General features: G+C 48.4%; 1 protein-coding gene across 2 annotated transcripts in view; it reads left to right on the top strand.

Annotated features, from left to right (window-relative positions):
* The first annotated feature begins 16,528 nt into the window (after nt 1-16,528).
* Nucleotides 16,529-21,829, top strand: part of LOC147120710 (protein lifeguard 3-like) — a 134,791-nt gene continuing 129,490 nt past the window's right edge. Inside the window, exon 1 of one of the 2 annotated variants that reach the window (XM_085986940.1) lies at nt 16,529-16,709. The gene's annotated coding sequence lies outside the window, so the exon portion shown is untranslated. The other variant, XM_085986941.1, reaches the window with a different exon arrangement.

Here is a 21,829-nt window from a genome sequence, read left to right on the forward strand (position 1 = left end):
GTGTTACCGTCGTAGCACTACGGCACGCACTGTTCCGTGCGTTCCAGACTGCCGAAGAGTTCGCTCACCTGTCGGCGAGTTCACCGACCTTGCCCGCCAAGTCCTCCTGGATCGCCCGTTTGGCGTTCCTGCAGATTCCGTCAGACTGGGGACTTTTTCCAATGACAACAGAGCCATGGTCCGCGTCTGCCCAGCCTGCCCGTCACTATGACGCGGCCTGCTGTTTCGCCCCGGCGCCCGCTTCGAACCACGGGCTGCAGAGGTCACGCGTCTCCACGGTCCTTCGCATGGCTGAATACGTTTTATCCGCCATGACGCCGCGGTCCTTCACATGGCTGGATACGTATTATTCGCCACGATGCATGCAAGGATCCGCTCATGACCAGCACCTTTTGACCTCGCCCGCCAAGTCCAGACAGCACGACCGCCGAGACCACCGACCACCCATCATCGTTGCAGCACACCAGTTACGATCATCCGCCTGACCACCAGCCACCCAACAGTCTCCGTCTCGAGACTGCGGGAGTCGTTCGGACAGGCTCGTCAGACTACCTCACCTTTTGTCGTTCATTAAAGTGAATTCTGGGGGGGCGCATGTAGCGGTACCACCGAGTGTCCCTTACTTATATAGGACATAATAATTCCCTTTACCTACGTTGTATTGAGTTTGTATGTTCGGGCTGTTGCCCCTTTAAGAATGCGAGCCGGGCCAGCTCGGCCTCCCGCTCCCGCGGCAATCGCCGGCCCAGCTCGGGCTCCCGCTCCCGCGGCAATCGCCGGCCCAGCTCGGGCTCCCGCTCCCGCAACTTCAGCCGCAATGGCCAGCTCCAATGCCGGGTGCCGGGTAGACATGATAACGTCATCATGCGAGTCACGTGGCCTCCCCAAGCGTGGGCAAATGCGATGACGTCACGTCGCAAGTCACGTGACGCCCCAAGCATGGGAAATGCGAGCAACGCGATGACGTCATGACGCAAACGCGATGACATCATCACGCAAACCTCCGGACTGCCTAGTCAGTCCTCGTGGTGTCCCCACTGGGGAAAGACCTGTTCCACGACTCTCCTGCATAGTTCTACGTTGTTTGTTGTATTTAATCTAATTCAACATTAAAATCCTGTTTAGAAACATAGAAACACAGAAACTAGGAGCAGGAGTAGGCCATTCGGCCCTTCGAGCCTGCTCCGCCATTCAACAAGATCATGGCTGATCATCCAAACCCTAGCACCCGGTCCCTACACTGACAGCCATCCCACCCAAGCCCTATCCCCGTAACCCCGTAACCCCACGTATTTAATCCCCCCTAACACTAAGGGCCAATTTTTTTATCATGGCCAATCAACCTAACCCGCACATCTTTGGACTGTGGGAGGAAACCGGAGCACCCGGTTATTAACAAAGCTCCGTTATTTGTTAGGAATACACCTATTCCTACACTGTCAAAGAAGCCTTGGCAAGTTGCTGTAGTGCATCTTGTACACACAAGATGGGGTGCAGATCAAGTGGGCTGCTTTGTCCTGGATGGTGTCGAGCTTCTTGAGTGTTGTTGGAGCTGCAGGCAAGTGGAGAGTATTCCATCACATTCCGGACTGGTGCCTTGTAGATGGTGGAAAGGCTTTGGGGAGTCAGGAGGTGAGATACTCGCCGCAGAATACCCAGCCTCTGACCTCCTCTTGTAGCCACAGTATTTATGTGGCTGATCAATGGTGACCCCCCAGGATGTTGATGGTGGGGGATTCGGCGATGGTAATCACAGAATCACAGAAACCCCACAGTGCAGATAGAGGCCATTTCGGCCCATCAAGCCTGCACCGACACATATCCCACCCAATCCCCGTAACCCCTACACCAACACATATCCCACCCTATCCCCGTAACCCCACGTATTTAATCCCCCTAACACTAAGGGTCAATTTATCATAGCCAATCATCCTAACCCGCATGTCTTTGGACTGTGGGAGGAAACCGGAGCACCCGGAGGAAACCCACGCAAACACGGGGAGAATGTGCAAACTCCACACAGACAGTCACCCGAGGCCGGATTCGAACCCGGGTCCCTGGCGCTGTGAGGCAACAGTGCTAACCACTATGCCACCGTGCTGCCGTTGAATGTCATGGGGTGGTGGTTAGACTCTCTCTTGTTGGAGATAGTCATTGCCTGGCACTTCTGTGGCACGAATGTTACCTGCCACTTATGAGCCTAAGCCTGAACATCGTCCAGATCTTGCTGCATGCGGGCATGGACTGCTTCATTACCTGAGGAGTTGCGAATGGAACTGAACACTGTGCAGTCATCAGCGAAAATCCCCATTTCTGACCTTATGATGGAGGGAAGATCATTGATGAAGCAGCTGAAGATGGTTGGGCTTAGAATACTGCCCTGAGGAACTCCTGCAGCGATGTCCTGGGGCTGAGATGATTGGCCTCCAACAACCCCAGCCATCTTCCTTTGTGCTAGGTATGGCTCCAGCCAGTGGAGAGTTTTCCCCCTGATTCCCATTGACTTCAGTTTTACTAGGGCTCCTTGATGTCACACTCGGTCAAATGCTGTCTTGATGTCAAGGGTAGTCACTCTCACCTCACCTCTGGAATTCAGCTCTTTTGTCCATGTTTGGACCAAAGCTGTAATGAGGTGGACTGTTGTCCTGCTTGTGTGTGTATCAAAGTACTCAGTTATGTTCCATAACGTAACTGTTGGCAATTTGTTTACACACTTGGTTCAGATTCCTATGTTACTGCAGAGCAACCAAAAACAATTTGCATTTATATAGCGCCTTTAATGTAGTAAAACACCTCAAGGCGATTCACAGAAATGTTATCAAAGAAAATTTGACAACGAGCAGCATGGTGGCATAGTGGTTAGCACTGTTGCCTCACAGCGCCAGGGACCCGGGTTCGAATCCGGCCTCGGGTGACTGTCTGTGTGGAGTTTGCACATTCTCCCCGTGTTTGCGTGGGTTTCCTCCGGGTGCTCCGGTTTCCTCCCACAGTCCAAAGATGTGCGGGTTAGGATGGTTGGCTATGATAAATTGACCCTTAGTGTTAGGGGGATTAAATACGTGGGGTTACGGGGATAGGGTGGGATATGTGTTGGAGTAGGGGTTACGGGGATCGGGTGGGATATGTGTTGGTGCAGGCTCGATGGGCCGAAATAGCCTCTATCTGCACTGTGGGGTTTCTGTGATTCTGTGATTCTGTGAACGAGCCACATGAGATATTAGGACTGAATCTTGGTCAAAGAGGTAGGTTTTAAGAAGTGTCTTAAGGGAGGAGAGAGAGGTTGAGAGGTTTAGGGAGGGAATTCCAGCACTTAGGACCCAGGCAGCTGAAGGCATGTCCGACAATTAATTGATCCTGTGAAGTGCCTTGGACGTTTTCCTACGTTAAAGGTGCTACATAAATGCAAGTTGTTGTTGCTGAGGTTGCACAAATGGAGTTAAGACTGAGTGTGGTCTCAGTTGGAGTTAGACGGCAGGAGATTGCTGTACGAGGGCTCAAAGACAATTCAATCCCCCTTTTCAAAGCCATGCTTCCTGCCCTTTAGAATAGTTTTTATCTCATTTTTATTTAATTATTATTACTTATAATTTTTTGTCTTTTAATGCTCCTGTGAAGCACCTTAATAACATAAGAAATAGGAGCAGGAACAGGCCATTCGGCCCCTTGAGCCTGCTCTGCTATTTAATGAGATCATGGCTGATCCGATTTTGGCGATAACTCCACTTTCCCGCCCGCTCCCCATAACCCTTGACCCCCCTGTTGCTCAAAAATCTGTCAATCTCCGCCTTGAATATATTCACTGACTCCGCCTCCACAGCTCTCTGGGGTAGAGAATTCCAAAGATTCACGACCCTCAGAGAAGAAATTCCTCCTCATCTCCATCTTAAATGGGCGACCCCTTATTCTGAGACTATGCCCCCTCGTTCTAGATTCCCCCACGAAGGGAAACATCCTCTCAGCATCTACCCTGTCCAACCCCATCAGAATCTTATATGTTTCAATAAGATCACCTCTCATTCTTGTAAACTCCAATGAGTATAGGCCCAACCTGCTCAACCTTTCCTCATAAGACAACCCTTCCATCCCAGGAATCAACCTCGTGAACCATCTCTGAACTGCCTCCAATGCAATGCAATGCAATAACCTGGCCCTTAACACCAAGAAAACCAAAGAAATCATTGTGGACTTCAGGAAGTCCAAAGGCGCAAGTCACACCCCCATCCACATCAATGGGGCTGTGGTGGAAAGGGTGGACAGCTTTAAGTTCCTCGGAGTCCACATCACGGAAGACCTCTCCTGGTCCCTCAACACCTCCTCTCTGGTGAAGAAGGCCCAGCAGCGCCTATATTTCCTAAGGAGGCTGAAGGGATGTAACCTGTCACCCCTGATCCTCTCTAACTTTTACCGCTGCACAATAGAGAGCATCCTGACGAACTGTATCACAGTATGGTATGGCAGCTGTAGCTACTATGACTGGAAAGCCCTGCAGCGGGTAGTCAAAACTGCCCAACGCATTACCGGCACCCGGCTACCGACCATAGAGCACATATACCAGAAACGCTGTTTACGGAGGTCACGGTCCATCATCAAAGACCCTACCCACCCCAGCCACAGTCTGTTTGCCCTCCTGCCATCTGGGAGACACTACAGATGCATTCGCACCCGTACGACCAGATTTAGGAACAGCTTCTTTCCCAGGGCTGTCATCCTACTGAACTCCACAAATAAACTCTAAAGCCTGCACATCTACCAATGCACTTTATTATGGTTATATTTATGTTAATGTATTACAAGCCAAATGTATGTTGAATGTTTAAATGTCTTAATCCAAATGTACACTCTCGGGAGCCGCAAGCCTACATTTCGTTGTACTGCACTTGTGCACTAACAATGACAATAATAGTTGATTTGATTTGATTTGATCCCTCCTTAAATAAGGGGACCAAAACTGTACGCAGTACTCTAGGTGTGGTCTCACCAGCGCCTTGTACAGTTGTAACAAGACTTCCCTACTTTTATACTTCATCCCCCTTGCAATAATATAGAAACATAGAAGATAGGAGCAGGAGTAGGCCATTCGGCCCCTCGAGCCTGCTCCACCATTCAATGAGATCATGGCTGATCATCCAAACTCAGTGCCCTGTCCCTGCCTTCTCCCCATATCAATTTCAATTTCAATTTCAATTTTTATTTGTCACATAACCAAATACAACAAGTGAAATCCAGTCAGTGAAATGCTTTTTTCTTAACAAGCCGAGCGCACCAATCAGCAAAGGACACTTAGCTGCCTGGTATGCACGGAGCCCGCAAGGACGGCAGCCATCTTCATCGGCGCCATCACAATAGGGTCCGCTCTCGCCTCGATCCGCCTTTCCCGCACTCCTGCCCAACAATCTTCAGCCGCTGTGGTACCGACTTCCTGGGGCCTGCTTCTCCCTGGCTCTCCTTCCACCCGGTCTGACCTCCGAGCCTCCCGCGGTGTCCGACCGTCCAGGGCCTGCTTTTCCCGACCTCGGTACGCTGGCCGCATTCCCTCCTACCGGTTCGACCTCAGAGCCTCTCGACGAGGAGCTGCCGGCTGTCGTGCTACAGCGGGTCGTCGTGGCCTCCATCGCTGTTTCTGCTGACTCACCGCCAACTCCTTCTTTCTAGAGGGACTCTTTTTACCGCACCATCCCTTGATCCCTTTAGCCTTAAGAAATATATCAAACTCCTTCTTGAATATATTTAATGAATTGGCCTCAACTGCCTTCTGTGGTAAAGAATTCCACAGGTTCACCACTCTCTGGGTAAAGAAATTCCTCCTCATCTCTGTCCTAAATGGCTTACCCCTTATCTTTAGACTGTGACCCCTGGTTCTACACTCCCCCGCTATCGGGAACATCCTTCCTGCGTCTAGTTTGTCTAGTCCTGTTAGAATTTTATAAGTTTCAATGAGATCCCCCCTCATTCTTCTAAACTCCAATGAGTATAAGCCCAATCGACCCAATCTCTCCTCATACGTCATTCCTGCCATCCCAGGTATCAGCCTGGTGAATCTTCGCTGCAATCTCTCCATGGCAAGAACACCCTTCCTCAGATAAGGCGACCAAAACTGCACACAATACTCAAGATGTGGTCTCACCAAGGCCCTGTACAACTGCAGCAAGACATCCTTGTTCCTGTACTCAAACCCTCTCGCTACGAAGGCCAACATACCATTTGCCTTCATAACCGCCTGCTGTACCTGCATGCTTACCTTCAGCGGCTGGTGCACAAGGACACCCAGGTCTCGTTGCACTTCCCCTTCTCCCAATCTATTGCCATTCAGATAATAATCTGCCTTCCTGTTTTTGCCACCAAAGTGGATAAACTCGTATTTATCCACATTATACTGCATCTGCCATGCATCTGCCCAATCACCCAACTTGTCCAAATCATACTGGAGTTTCTCGGCATCCTCCTCACAGCACACACGCCCACCCAGCTTTGTGTCATCTGCAAACTTGGAGATATTACAACTAGTTCCCTCGTCTAGATCATTAATATATATATTGTGAATAACTGGGGTCCTGGCACCGATCCCTGCGGTACCTCACTAGTCACTGCCTGCCACTCGGAAAAAGACCCGTTTATTCCAACTCTTTGCTTCCTGTCTGCCAACCAGTTCTCTATCCAAGTCAGTACCTTGCCCCCAATCCCATGTGCCTTAACTTTACACGCTAATCTCTTATGCGGGACCTTATCGAAAGCCTTCTGAAAGTCTAAATACACCACATCCACTGGTTCTCCTTTATCTATTCTATCAGGTACATCCTCAAAAAATTCCAGTAGATTAGTCAAGCACGAGTTACCTTTTGTAAATCCATGTTGACTTTGTCCGATCCTGTCACTGTTTTCCAAGTGCTCTGCTATTACATCTTTTATAATGGACTCTAGCATTTTCCCCACTACCGATGTCAGGCTTACCGGTCTATAATTCCCCGTTTTCTCTCTGCCACCTTTTTTGAACAGTGGAGTAACATTAGCTACCCGCCAATCCATGGGTACTGTTCCAGAGTCTATAGAATTTTGGAAGATGACCAGCAATGCATCTACTATTTCTAGGGCCACTTCCTTAAGTACCGTAGGATGTAGATTATCAGGCCCTGGGGATTTATCGGCCTTCAATCCCATCAATTTTCCTAACACCATTTCCCTACAAATACTGATTTCATTCAGTTCCTCCCTCTCATTAGACCCTATGTTCCCCGACATCTCTGGGAAGTTATTTGTGTCCTCCTTTGTGAAGACAGAACCAAAGTATGTATTTAATTGGTCTGCCATTTCTTTGTTCCCCATTATAAATTCCCCTGATTCTGACTGCAAGGGACCTACGCTTGACTTCACCAATCTTTTTCTCTTCACATCATAAAGGCCAACATTCCATTTGCCTTCCTAATTACTTGCTGCACCTGCATGTTAACCTTTTGTGTTTCATGTACGAGGACACCCAGATCCCTCTGTACCACAGCATTAGTCTTTCTCCATTTAAATAATATGTTTCTTTTCTATTCTTTCTACCAAAGTGGATAACTTCACATTTTCCCACATTGTACTCCACCTGCCAAATTCTTGCCCACTCACTTAACCTGTCTATATCTCTTTGCAGACGTTTTATGTCCTCCTCACAACTTGCTTTCCCACCTATCTTTGTATCATCTGCAAATTTGGCTACGGTACACTCGGTCCCTTCATCCAAGTCATTAATATAGATTATAAATAGTTGAGGCCCCAGCACTGATCCCTGTGGCACCCCACTAGTTACTGATTGCCATCCTGAAAATGACCCATTTATCCCGACTCTCTGTTTTCTGTTAGTTAGCCAATCCTCTATCCAATCTAATATATTACCCCCAACACCATGAGCTCTTCAAATCAAATCAAATCAAATCAACTTTTATTGTCATTGTTAGTGCACAAGTGCAGTACAACGAAATGTAGGCTTGCGGCTCCCGAGAGTGTACAATTTGGATTAGGACACTTAAACATTTCAACATACATTTGTACATATATATTAGCATAAATATGACCATAATAAAGTGCATCGGCAGATGTGCAGGCTTTAGTGTTTATTTGTGGAGTTCAGTAGGATGACAGCCCTGGGAAAGAAGCTGTTCCTAAATCTGGTCGTACGGGTGCGAATGCATCTGTAGCGTCTTCCAGATGGTAGGAGGGCGAACAGACTGTGGCTGGGGTGGGTAGGGTCTTTGATGATGGACCGTGCCCTCCTTAGGCAGCGTTTCTGATATATATGTTCTATGGTCGGTAGCCGGGTGCCGGTAATGCGTTGGGCAGTTTTGACTACCCGCTGCAGGGCTTTCCGGTCATGGGAGCTACAGCTGCCGTACCATACCGTGATACAGTTTGTCAGGATGCTCTCTATAGTGCAGCGGTAGAAGTTAGAGAGGATCGGGGGTGACAGATTACATCCCTTCAGCCTCCTCAAGAAATATAGGCGCTGCTGGGCCTTCTTCACCAGAGAGGAGGTGTTGAGGGACCAGGAGAGGTCTTCCGTGATGTGGACTCCGAGGAACTTAAAGCTGGCCACCCTTTCCACCTTTCTTGTGCAGTAACCTTTTATGTGGCACCTTATCGAATACCTTTTGGAAATCCAGATACACTAAATCTACTGGTTCCCCTTTATCCACCCTGCTCGTTACCTCCTCAAAGAACTCTAATAAATTTGTCAAACACAATTTCCCTTTCATAAAACCATGTTGACTCTGTTTGATTGTATATGAAGATTAAAATCGCCCATGATTATTGCAGTACCTTTCTTACAAGCCCCCATTATTTCTTGATTTATACTCTGTCCTATAGTGTAGCTACTGTTAGGGGGCCCATAGACCACTCCCACCAGTGCCTTCTTTCCCTTATTATTTCTTACCTCCACCCAAATTGATTCTGCATCTGGAACGTCCGAGCCAAGATCATTTCTCACTGCTGTACTGATCTCATCCTTTATTAACAGAGCTACCCCACCTCCTTTTCCTTTTGTCTATCCTTCTGGAATATCAAATACCCTTGAATATTCAGTTCCCAGCCTTGGTCACTGTAGTGTATGTGCCTTTAAGAGCCCCAGGTGTGCTGTAATGCCGGTAATTGCCACTCGGGCTATATAAGCCTGTATATTGTGTATATCCGTTAGAACCCCCCCCAGACTTTGCTTAGTAAACACCTATGAACCAACTCCTGTCTTCAGTGTCTCTATCAACACACGGACACTACAGTGGCGACGACGTGGAAACGGACTTACCTGCAATTCAGCAGCACCTCAAGGACATCGATTCCTCGGGCGTCCAGAAGACTCAAGAAAGTGAGAGAAGCTGTGGTTTCACCAGCTGGCCAAGCTGGTGGCAGGTACTGCGCTAATTCCTCCTGGGCGTCAGGCTGGGGCTCCAGCGGCTGGCTCTACAGCTGAGACAGGCAGCGAAATCGGAGGCAAGCAATAACGGACTGGGAGGGAGCACTCGGGAGATGGCCGGCGCTGCAAGCAGGTCGGCGTTCAGACCTGGAGAGAAAGTCCGGCGGGAACGAGTCTCCAACTGTAAATAAATAATTTAAAAAAAGAACGGAAACCGCGGGAAACAGCGTTGTCATTGGCAGCAGCGGCGGGAAAGCGCGGGAAGCGCCATATCTTTGCTGCAGAAAAGAAAGAAAAGCGCGGGAAGCGCCATATCTTTTCTAAGATGCCTAAGTCTGGCAATATTGATGCTTTTGATAGCGAAATAGAGGATTGGACCACATATGTGGAAAGAGTAGAGGTATATTGCACTGCAAATGGAATAGAAGATGAAAAAAAAGCTTCAGTACTGCTGAACCTAATGGGCGCAAAGGCATACGGGCTGTTACGAAATTTAATCACTCCAGCCAAACCAAAGGACAAGAATTTTAAAGAAATTGTTGATACCCTGCAGGAGCACTTAAAGCCAACACCACTGCTGATAGCGGAACGATTCAAATTCTTCAAGAGAAATCAACACAAGAATGAAAGTAACGCTGATTACCTCACCGAATTAAGAAAGCTATCAAAGTACTGCCAATTCGGGGCAGGATTAGCAGATTATCTTCGAGACAAATTTGTCTGCGGTCTCTTAAGTGAAGGAACACAAAAAAGGCTGTTTTCTGAAAAAGATTTAACACTGGACAAAGCTTTCAGTATGGCTGTATCATACGAAGCAGCAGCAAAAGGAGCTGCAGAGATACAACAAAAGACACAGGACTTCGGCACCCATGAAATGACACAGGGTTTCGAAAGATGTTATCGCTGCAGCAGATCCACCCATAACCAGAGGGACTGCTGGTTCAAGGACAAAGCATGCAGGCAATGCGGAAAGATTGGGCACATTGCACGGGTATGCCGATCTGGACAAAATAAATCCACAGACAGAAAAAAAAAAATCAATAAAGAAAAGTACAGAAAGGTACAAATGATGACGGACAGTAGCTCCGAAGACTCCGAAAACAAGAGACTAAGCTGTCTCAAATGACATAATGTACTTGCCAAAGATGATTACCAAACCATTTGGGTTACCCTCACGATAGCAGGGTCCCCAGTTAAAATGGAGCTAGATACAGGATCAGCTCTAACCGTAATAAATCGACGGGATTACGAGAGGCTATTTCCGCATATACCTCTAAAAGACACATCCATTATCTTAAAAACATATACGGGGCAGAAAGTATACCCCAAAGGAAAAATAAGGGTGCCTGTTGTATACAACGGCAAAGAAATACAGAAGTTGTATTTATACATTCTACAAGATGGTGGTCCACCGTTGTTGGGACGTGAATGGATCAGAAAGATACGTTTAGACTGGCACTCCATTCAGGCACTGACGGTGACCAGTAAGGAAAAAAAACGAGGATGACATCATACCTGAACGATTAAAAGACATCTTGGCCAACGCCAAAGAAGTGTTTCAAGAGAAACTAGGAACCTTGAAAGGCATCACCGCCTCAATAAAAGTGGAAGATGCAGCAATTCCAACATTTTTTAAGGCAAGACCGGTGCCATATGCAATTCGTCCAGCAGTCGAAGCAGAGCTGGAGAATTTAGAAAAGGCAGGCGTATTATCCAAAATAGATTGGAGCGAGTGGGCAACACCCATCGTTCCAGTCATGAAAAAAGCATTGAATAATGATAAATCTGAAGAACAGAGAAAAATTCGCATCTGTGGAGACTTCAAGGTGACTGTAAACCCGGTCCTTCACACAGTACAGTATCCTCTTCCGAGGATAGAAGATATTTTCGCCTCACTATCCGGAGGGAAACGTTTCACCAAAATTGACTTGGCACAGGCATATCTACAGATGGAGGTTGAGGAGGCCTCTAAAAAGTATCTCACGATAAACACACACAAAGGCCTGTACCAGTACAATCGACTGGTTTTTGGAGTAGCATCAGCTCCAGCTATCTGGCAAAGAGCTATGGAGCAAGTCCTGCAAGGGATTCCGGGGACTCAATGCTACCTAGACGACATCCTTGTAACAGGAGAAAACGACAACGAGCACCTTACCAATTTGGAGCAGGTGCTCACTAGGCTGAGAGAACGGGGCCTACGAGCAAATCGCCCGAATGCAAATTTTTCCAAAATCAAATATCATATTGTGGCCACATAATTAATAAGGAAGGGTTGCATAAGTCACCTGAAAAAAATTGAAGCGGTCATAAAAGCCCCAGCACCTGAAAATGTTTCACAATTAAGGTCGTTCCTGGGATTAATAAATTACTATCATAAATTTTTACCGAACTTAGCAACTCTTCTACACCCTCTTAATGAACTGCTACAAACAGGAGTGATTTGGAAATGGAACGAAGACTGTAAACGTGCCTTCCATAAATGCAAAGACTTAATCGCATCCGAAGAAGTTTTGGCTCATTACAACCCATCACTGCCAATCAGACTGGCGTGCGATGCATCCCCTTATGGCATAGGAGCAGTATTATCGCATAAATTCCCTGATGGCTCAGAACAGCCGATAGCTTTTGTGTCACGCTCATTAAACTCAGCTGAGCATAACTATGCCCAAATCGACAGGGAAGCACTCAGCCTGGTATGGGGAGTGAAGAAATTCAACCATTACCTACACGGACAAAAATTTACCTTGTTGACTGACCATCAACCCCTCATCTCCATATTCAACCCTAAAAAGGGTGTTCCCATTATGACAGCGCAAAGGCTACAGAGGTGGTCCCTTTTTCTAGGGGCACACCAATACAACATAGAATACAAAGGATCAAAACAGCATGGGAATGCTGACGGTTTATCGCGCCTACCGTTGCCAACGGTAGAAGAGGCACCTACAGTAGACCCAGTGGAGATGTTCCACTCAACCATAGTGGAATGTCTACCAGTAACAAATTCTGCCATTGAAAGGGAGACGAGAAATGACCCAACTCTCTCACGGGTCTACGATTTAACAGTGAAGGGATGGCCAGCACATGGCGAACCACTGTTGCCAGCATTCTCGCAAAGAAGAGAACAGCTGTCAGTGTGCCGAGGAACCTTGATGTGTGGATCCAGAGTGGTGATTCCACCCAATCTCCAGGATAAAGTGCTAAAGGAGCTTCACAAGGGGCATCTGGGTGGAGTGAAAATGAAGAACCTAGCTAGGGCGTTTGTATGGTGGCCAGGTATCGATGGAGACATCGAAGAAATGACCAAGAGCTGCCTAGGATGCCAGAAGGTCCAAAACGCTCCACCACAAGCCCCTCTACATCCATGGGAGTGGCCCTCATCTCCCTGGCAAAGGGTGCACATCGACTTTGCTGGTCCATTTATGGACTCAATGTTCTTAATCGCGGTTGATGCACACTCCAAGTGGCCGGAGGTAATAAAGATGTCCTCCACCACCACAGAAAAAACCATCACAGTATTAAGGACCATATTTGCCAGGAATGGGCTGCCGGAACAGATCTGTTCTGATAATGGACCGCAATTTGTGTCCGAAGAATTCAGGAAGTTCTTAAAAAACAATGGGGTTAAGCACTACACGTCCGCCCCATACCATCCCGCCACCAATGGATTGGCTGAAAGGTTTGTCCAGACCTTCAAGAAGGCCATAAAGGCCGTGGGTAATGAAGACATAAAACTTCAGCACAAGGTGGATAACTTCTTATTCGCATACAGGAATGCAACACATATGGTTACCAACCAAACTCCCGCCATGATGTTCTTCAATAGAAACCTAAGATGCCGGCTGGATTTGGTCAAGCCCAACATCAGAAGGGACGTGGAGAACCGGCAGTTTCAAGGCATGAATGAAAGGCCAACTAGAACCTTCCAGATAGGTCAACAAGTTTTGGCCCGGGACTACCGTACCGAGAAATGGCAGCCTGGAACTATCTGCACACGACTAGGACCACTGATGTATACCGTGGACATCGGAGAAAGCATAATAAGGCGCCATGCTGACCAAATCATAGAGTCATCCGAAAAGGGACAACCTACACCACAACTCTATATGTCTAACGATGAAGTAGAGATACCCATATCTACCTCCGATCCGGTGATACTGGAACCCGATGAACCCGACACTGGTATTCAAGCCGAATCAGCCTTGCCAGAAGAACCTACTACACCACTAGAAACTACTACACCCCCGAGGCGTTATCCGGACCGAGTCAGGAAGCCTCCTGAGAGACTGACTTATAATGAATTAACTACAGCAATGTGTATATTATTTTTCTTATAACATGTAATTAATAATTACTTAAAATATGATGTACTGGTTAGCTAAAAGGGGAGGAGATGTAGTGTATGTGCCTTTAAGAGCCCCAGGTGTGCTGTAATGCCGGTAATGGCCACTCGGGCTATATAAGCCTGTATATTGTGTATATCCGTTAGAACCCCCCCCAGACTTTGCTTAGTAAACACCTATGAACCAACTCCTGTCTTCAGTGTCTCTATCAACACACGGACACTACAGTCACATTACAACCACGTCTCTGTAATGGTTATCAGATCATACCCATTTATTTCTATTTGTGCCGTCAATTCATCTATCTTGTTACGAATGCTGCGTGCATTCAGATAAAGAGCCATTAATTTTGTCCTTTTACCACTTTTCCCTACTCTGACCCTATTTGCTGGTGCACTCTTATGTTTGTACTCTCTGTCCCTTCTGGTTATCATTACCCTTATCGCTACCCTGCACTATTGCCTTATCCTTTCTCTTTAACTCTCTAAATTTCCCCTCGCTTGAACCCTCCCTCCACAGCCCTAGTTATTCGATTCGCCAGGACACTGGTCCCAGTATGGTTCAAGTGAAGGCCGTCCCAATGGAACAGCTCCCTCTTTCCCCAGTACTGGTGCCAGTGCCCCATGAATCAAAACCCATTTCTCCGACACCAATCCTTGAGCCACGCATTCAACTCTCTGCTCTTATTGACCCTATGCCAATTTGCAGGTGGCTCAGGTAGTAATCCAGAGATTACCACCTTTGTAATAATAATAATAATAATAATCAACTTTATTGTCATTGTTAGTGCACCCGGCTCCCGAGAGTGTACATTTAGATTAAGACATTTAAACATTCAACATACATTTGGCTTGTAATACATTAACATAAACTGCTTTTTAATTTAGACCCTAGCTGCTCATACTCCCTCAGCAGAACCTCTTTCTTAGTCTTACCTATGTCGTTGGTTCCTACATGGACCACGACAACGGGATCCTTCCCATCCCACTCCAAGTTCCTCTCCAGCCCTGAGGAGAGGTCCTTAACCCTGGCACCGGGCAGGCAACACAGCCTTCGGGACTCACACTCCTGGCTGCAGAGAAGTGTCTATCCCCCTGACTATACTGTCTCCTACCACTACGACATTCCTTTTTACACCCCACACTTGAATGGCCCACGGTGCCGTGGTCAGTTTGCTCATCCTCCCTGCAGTCCCTGCTTTCGTCCACACAGGTTGCAAGAACCTCGTAACTGTTGAACAAGCGCAAGGGCTGAGGCTCCTCCAAGACCTGCCTCACTCACAGTCACACACTCCTGTACCTGACCACGGGCCAAATCTGAAGTATTTAACCTAAAGGGTGTGACTGCCTCCTGGAACAAAGTGTCCAGGTAACTTTCTCCCTCCCTGATGGATCGCAATGTCTGTAGCTCGAACTCCAGCTCATTAACTCCGAGCTGAAGTTCCCCGAGCTGCAGACACTCACTGCAGATGTGGTCACCCTGGATCACACTGGTGTCCACCAGCTCCCACGTGCTACAGCTGCAACACATCACCTGCCTTGCCATCTCTATTGTATTTTTGTAAATGCATTGCCTCACACTTCTCCAGGTTGAATTCCATTTGCTACTGTTCTGCCCACCTGACCAGTCCATTGATATCTTCCTGCAGTCTGCAGCTTTCTTCTTCATTATCAACCACACGGCCAATGTTTGTATCATCTGCAAACTTCTTAATCGTACTTCCTACATTCAAGATCAAATCATTGATTTATACCACAAAAAGCAAAGGACCCAGTACTGAGCCCTGCGGAACCCCACTGGAAACAGCCTTCCAGTCACAAAAACACCCTTCGCCTCTGAGCCAGTCTGCCATGTGGGACCTTATCAAAAGCCTTGCTAAAATCCATATAGACTACATCAAACGCACTACCCTCCTTGTTACCTCCTCAAAAAATTCAATCAAGTTAGTCAGACAGGACCTTCACTTCACAAATCCATGCAGACTGTCCCTGATTAATCCGTGTCTTTCTAAATGACGATTAATACTGTCGTTCGGAATTTTTTCCAATGACTTTCCCACCGCCGAGGTTCGGCTGACTGCCCTGCAATTACTCGGTCTATCCCTTTGTTGGGCCACAGGGTTTCTCTACCGTATATGCTGAGGAGCTGGTAGAGGCACGACGGGCCGAATGGCTCTTATCATTCCATGAAACCTCTCTCATCAGAGATGAGGAGGAATTTCTTCACCCAGAGAGTGGTGAACCTGTGGAATTCTCTACCACAGAAGGCAGTAGAGGCCAATTCATTCATGAATATATTCAAGAAGGAGTTAGATATATTTATTAAGGCTAAAGGGATCAAGGGGTATGGGGAGAAGGCAGGGACAGCGTACGGAGTTTGGATGATCAGCCATGATCTCATTAAATGGCGGAGCAGGCTCGAGGGGCCGAATGGCCGACTCCTGCTCCTATCTTCTATTCAATTCAATTCAAATCGCTTTATTGGCGTGACAAGTTACATCTTATGTTGCCAAAGCATCGAAAAACATTCATGTTTGTACACAAAAATACAGATCTATCCATACAGTGTATAAACAGATATATCCCTGAGTGTATAAATATACTTTCATATAATTTATATATACTCTTTTCTTATATTTAGTGGTTGTCCCTCTGTTTATGGCAAGCTGTAACATAGTGTGCCTATCTTCTGTCTTGTCCCTGTATGTTTCTATCTCACTTCTGCTGATTGCAGAGTGGATCTCTCGCGGAGCTTTCCCAGCGCTCTGTGTCCGGGTCTGGCCGGCAGAGGGGGCCGGATAGTCGCTGGCAGGCGGCGCCCGGTTGTCCCCACCCCGGCAGACGGGCGAGCCCCAGCCCCAGTCCCAGGAATGTGCAGGAGCAGAGCAGCCAGGGACTGGTGGACACAGCGGGAGGAGGAGCCGCCGACAGCAGGAGTTCGGGATATCGCCCAGCAGCAGCAGCAACAGCAACAGCAACATCGGGGTAAGTCACAGAACTTCACAAACTTTGAGAAAAGTTCGGCTGATGGAAGTTTGCGATGGCAGAAACAATCGAGGAAATTCTCGCTTCGCTTGACTCAAACTCGGGCCGTTTCTCGGAGTTTAGAGAGAGAGAGAGAGAGAGTGTGAAAATAAAGAGGCGGCAGAACGTTTCCCGAGTGAAAGGTCAGTGAGAGAAAAATAACTCCAGGCAAAACTTGACAGATGTGAAAATCTAAAACCAGGAATGAGATCCCCACAATGGTGCTGGGAGTTTCCACACCCCACCCCAGCATCGCTGGTGTCAGTGGCAGTGAATCATTCTGTTTCTTATCTTGGATGTTCCAATCGCTCCCTCTCTCCCCCCCCGGCCTCCCTCTCTCTCCCCCGCCCGCCTCTCTCTCTCCCCCCCCCCCCCCCTCTCCTCCCCTCCCCCCCCCGGCCTCTCTCTCCCCCCCCCCCCCCCCTCTCCTCCCCCCCCCCCCCCCCCTCTCCTCCCCCCCCCCCCCCCTCTCCTCCCCCCCCCCCGGCCTCTCTCTCCCCCCCTCTCCTCCCCCCCCCCGGCCTCTCTCTCCCCCCCGGCCCCTCTCTCCCCCCCCCCCCCTCTCCTCCCCCACCCCCCCCCGGCCTCTCTCTCTTTCCCCCCCCCCGGCCTCTCTCTCTCTTTCCCCCCCCCCCGGCCTCTCTCTCTTTCCCCCCCCCCCCCCCCCGGCCTCTCTCTCTTTCCCCCCCCCCCCCCCCCGGCCCTCTCTCTCTTCCCCCCCCCCCCCCCCCCCGGCCCTCTCTCTCTTCCCCCCCCCCCCCCCCCCCCCCGGCCTCTCTCTCTTCCCCCCCCCCCCCCCCGGCCTCTCTCTCTTCCCCCCCCCCCCCCGGCCTCTCTCTCTTTCCCCCCCCCCCCCCGGCCTCTCTCTCTTTCCCCCCCCCCCCCCCCGGCCTCTCTCTCTTCCCCCCCCCCCCGGCCTCTCTCTCTCCCCCCCCCCCCCCCCCCGGCCTCTCTCTCTCCCCCCCCCCCCCCCCCCGGCCTCTCTCTCTCCCCCCCCCCCCCCCCGGCCTCTCTCTCTCCCCCCCCCCCCCCGGCCTCTCTCTCTCCCCCCCCCCCCCCCGGCCTCTCTCTCTCCCCCCCCCCCCCCCCGGCCTCTCTCTCTCCCCCCCCCCCCCCCGGCCTCTCTCTCTCCCCCCCCCCCCCCGGCCTCTCTCCTCTCCCCTCCCCCCCCCCCCCGGCCTCTCTCTCTCCCCCCCCCCCCCCCCCCCCCGGCCTCTCTCTCTCTCCCCCCCCCCCCCCCCCCGGCCTCTCTCTCTCTCCCCCCCCCCCCCCCCCCGGCCTCTCTCTCTCTCCCCCCCCCCCCCCCCCGGCCTCTCTCTCTCTCCCCCCCCCCCCCCCCCGGCCTCTCTCTCTTCCCCCCCCCCCCCCGGCCTCTCTCTCTTCCCCCCCCCCGGCCTCTCTCTCTTCCCCCCCCCCCCCCCGGCCTCTCTCTCTTCCCCCCCCCCCCCCCCGGCCTCTCTCTCTTCCCCCCCCCCCCCCCCCCGGCCTCTCTCTCTTCCCCCCCCCCCCCCCCCCCCGGCCTCTCTCTCTTCCCCCCCCCCCCCCCGGCCTCTCTCTCTTCCCCCCTCCCCCCCCCCCCGCCCTCTCTCTCCTCCCAATTTACAATTTACAATTTAAATCGCTTTATTGGCATGATAAGTTACATCTTATGTTGCCAAGCATCAAAATACATTTATGGTTTAGCACATAAACGCAGTTCTATTCATACAGTGTATAAACAGGTATATCCCTGAGTGTATAAATATACATTCGCATTGTTTATATATATTCTTTTCTTAGTTTACTGGTTGTCCCTCTGTTCATGGCAAGCTGTAACATAGTGCGCCGCCAGTGTTATACAGCTTCTCTCCTCTCCCAGTAGGAATGGGAGTTTTGGTTGTCATTCAGATTTCTGAAATCAGGGCATATTTGTGAGAATTTTTGGTAGAAATTCTCCCTGATGCCCTGATATTTTCCACAAGCTGTGAGGAAGTGCATCTCTGTCTCCACCACTCCCTGACTGCAGTGAGAGCATATCCTGTCCTCTCTTGGCAGCCTGGTCTGCCTGTGTCTGCCTTTTTCGATCGCTAGGCTATGTTCGCTAAGTCTGTACCTTGTCAAGGTTCTTCTCAGTTTGTTATCCTTTACCATGGTCAGGTAATCAGCTATGTTGTATTGTCTGTTTAGGGCCAAGTAGCAATTGAGTTTGCTTTGGGTTTTTGTTGTTTCTGCCCAATATGTCAGATATTTTTCCTTTTGCTTAGCGACGATTGTGTTGGGTCGAATTCTTTGTGTTACCCTGTCACTGTCCTGGGGCTGGTTATTGTTAGTATTGTTTGTAGTTACTTCACTGAGTCCCAGGACTAGTTGACTGAGGGTATTCTTCTTTATGGTCAGCTCTTGGCATTTTCAGGGCGTCGTAGTGATAGCATTGGGGATTGCTCATTTGTAGGTGATTCCAAATTTGGTGGCTCTTTTTTGGATAGTGATTATTAATGGATATTGGCCTAGTTCCGCCCTGCATGCATTGTTTACTGTTTTCCTTTGAGTCCGGAGGATACTTTTACAGAATTCTGCATGTAGGATCTCAATTGGGTGTTTGTCCCATTTTGCAAATTCTTGTTGTGTTAGCGGTCCCCATACCTCACTGCCATAGAGTGCAATTGGTTCAATTACTGATTTGAAAATTTTGAGCCAAATGCTAATTGGGATTTCTATTTGGATTGATTTTTTGATGGCATAGAAAGCCCTTCTTGCTTTCTCTTTCAGTTCATTCACAGCCAGTTTGAAGTTTCCCGTAGAACTGATTTTTAAGCCCAAGTATGTGTAGTTAGTGGTTTGTTCAATTTTGGTTGTTCCTACTGTGAAATTTATTTTGGGTCCCTGATGTTTGGATCTTTGCTGGAACACAAGGACTTTGGTTTTTTGGGGATTTATTGTCAGGGCCCAAGTCTGGCAGTACGACTCCAGCAGGTCCAGGTTTTGCTGTAGCCCCTCTTTAGTAGGTGACAGCAGAACCAGGTCGTCTGCATAGAGGAGGAATTTAACCTTGGATTCATATAGGGTGAGGCCGGGTGCTGTAGATTGTTCAAGTAGTTTTGCCAATCCATTTATGTAAATATTAAAGAGTGTCGGTGAGATTGGCGAGCCCTGCGTCACCCCCCCGCCCCTGTGGGATGTATTTTGTTTGTTTGTCTCCAATTTTAACTGCACATTTGTTGTTTGTATACATTGATTTAATTACATCATATGTTTTCCCTCCTACCCCACTTTCGATAAGTTTCAGGAATAAACCGTCATGCCAGATGGAGTCGAAAGCCTTCTGGAAATCTACAAAGCATGCGTAGATTTTGCTTTTGTTATGGTGAACGTGTTTGTCAATTAGGGTCTGTAGGGTGAAGATATGATCGGATGTTCTATAGTTTGGCAGGAATCCAATTTGGCTTTTACTCAAGACATTGTGCTCCTCAAGGAAGTTTATAAGTCTTTTGTTTATGATACTACAGAATACCTTCCCCAGGTTACTGTTTACACAGATGCCTCGATAGTTGTTTGGGTCGATTTTGTCCCCACTTTTGTATATGGGCGTTATGAGTCCTTTGTTCCAGATATCAGGGAAATAACCGACACTCAGAACCAAGTTGAAGAGTTTTAGGATAGCCAGTTTCATTTTGTTGTCTGTGTGTTTAATCATCTCGTTTAGTATGCCGTCTGTCCCGCAGGCTTTTCCTGGTCGCAGGTCCTTGAGTTTTTCAAGAAGTTCTTTTTCTGTTATTATGGCGTCCAGCGGGTTTTGGTTATCTTTTATGGCCATTTCTAGCTTTTCCAGTTTTTTTGCATATTTGGCGTTGCTCTGGTCTTAGTGTGTTTTTCTGGTATAATTTTTCAAAGTGGTTTACCCCATGTGTCCCCATTTTGAATGGCCAAATCGTCATGTTGTTTTTTGTGTTGTGTTTTCAAGTTTTCCCAGAAACAATTGGAATCAATGGATTCCTCCATGGAGCTGAGTGTATTCTTAATATATTGCTCTTTTTTGGTTCTGAGTGTGTTTCTGTATTGTGTTAGTGTCTGACAATAAGTAAGGCGTGGTTCCTCGTTTTCTGGATGTCTGTGTTTTTGGTTTGATATTTTTCTAAGTTTTTTCCTCATGTTATGGCAATCTCGGTCAAACCATTTTTCATAGTTTTTTGTTTTGGGTTTGTTCTTGCGAGCTTTCAAGTTTGCATTTGTTGCCAAATTATCAAAAATATTGTTTAGTTTACTAACTGCCCGGTTTACCGCCTTCTTTATTGTGAGTGTATATGTTATCCAGAAAGGTGTCTAAGAGAGCTTGAGTTGATGCATTGCTAATTGTTTTCTGGTATTTTTCCGTGTCGTTTTTGGCCCATCTGTACGATTTTTTGGTGTTGTACAGTTTACTGGGTTGTGTTTCTATGTTGTTTGTTTCTGTCTTTTTGAGGAACATAGTAATTTGACTGTGATCTGACAGTGTTGTTTGTGGTTTGACTGTGAATGCTCTGAAAGAGGATGGGTCTAAGTCTGTAATCATATAGTCTACTGTGCTGCAGCCAAGAGGTGAGCAATAGGTCGATCTTCCTAGGAGGTCTCCTATGAACCTACCATTGACAATGTACAGACCCAGGTTTCGATAGAGCTGTAGTAGCTGTTTTCCGTTGGTATTTGACTGCTTGTCGCAGTTATGCCTGTATGGAAGGGAAGGGATGTCAAAGTGGTTATTCCCGAAAACGTAATTGTTTCCCTGATTATTGGTGAAGTCTGGTTCTTCGCCCGTTCTTGAATTGAGGTCCCCACAGATCAACACGTTCCCCTGGGCCTGGTATTGGATAATTTCTCCCCCCTTCCCCCCTCCATGTTGGAGAAGGTGTCCTCTTTGTAGTACGGGGAATCGATTGGAGGGATATAAAGTGCGCAAATGTAAACATCTTGGGTGTTTGAGATAATCTCCCTCTCAAGTTTGAGCCACATATGGTTTCTTCGCCCTTTTTTATAAATTTGATGTAATTCTTAAGTTCTGTTTTAAACCAGATCAGTATGCCTCCGGAGTCTCTGCCTTGGGTTACACTTGGTAATTTATTGGAGGG

This window comes from Somniosus microcephalus, chromosome 4 (genome assembly GCF_052327205.1).
Source record: "Somniosus microcephalus isolate GS21.2 chromosome 4, FLI_Smic_1.0, whole genome shotgun sequence".
Lineage (NCBI taxonomy): Eukaryota > Metazoa > Chordata > Chondrichthyes > Squaliformes > Somniosidae > Somniosus > Somniosus microcephalus.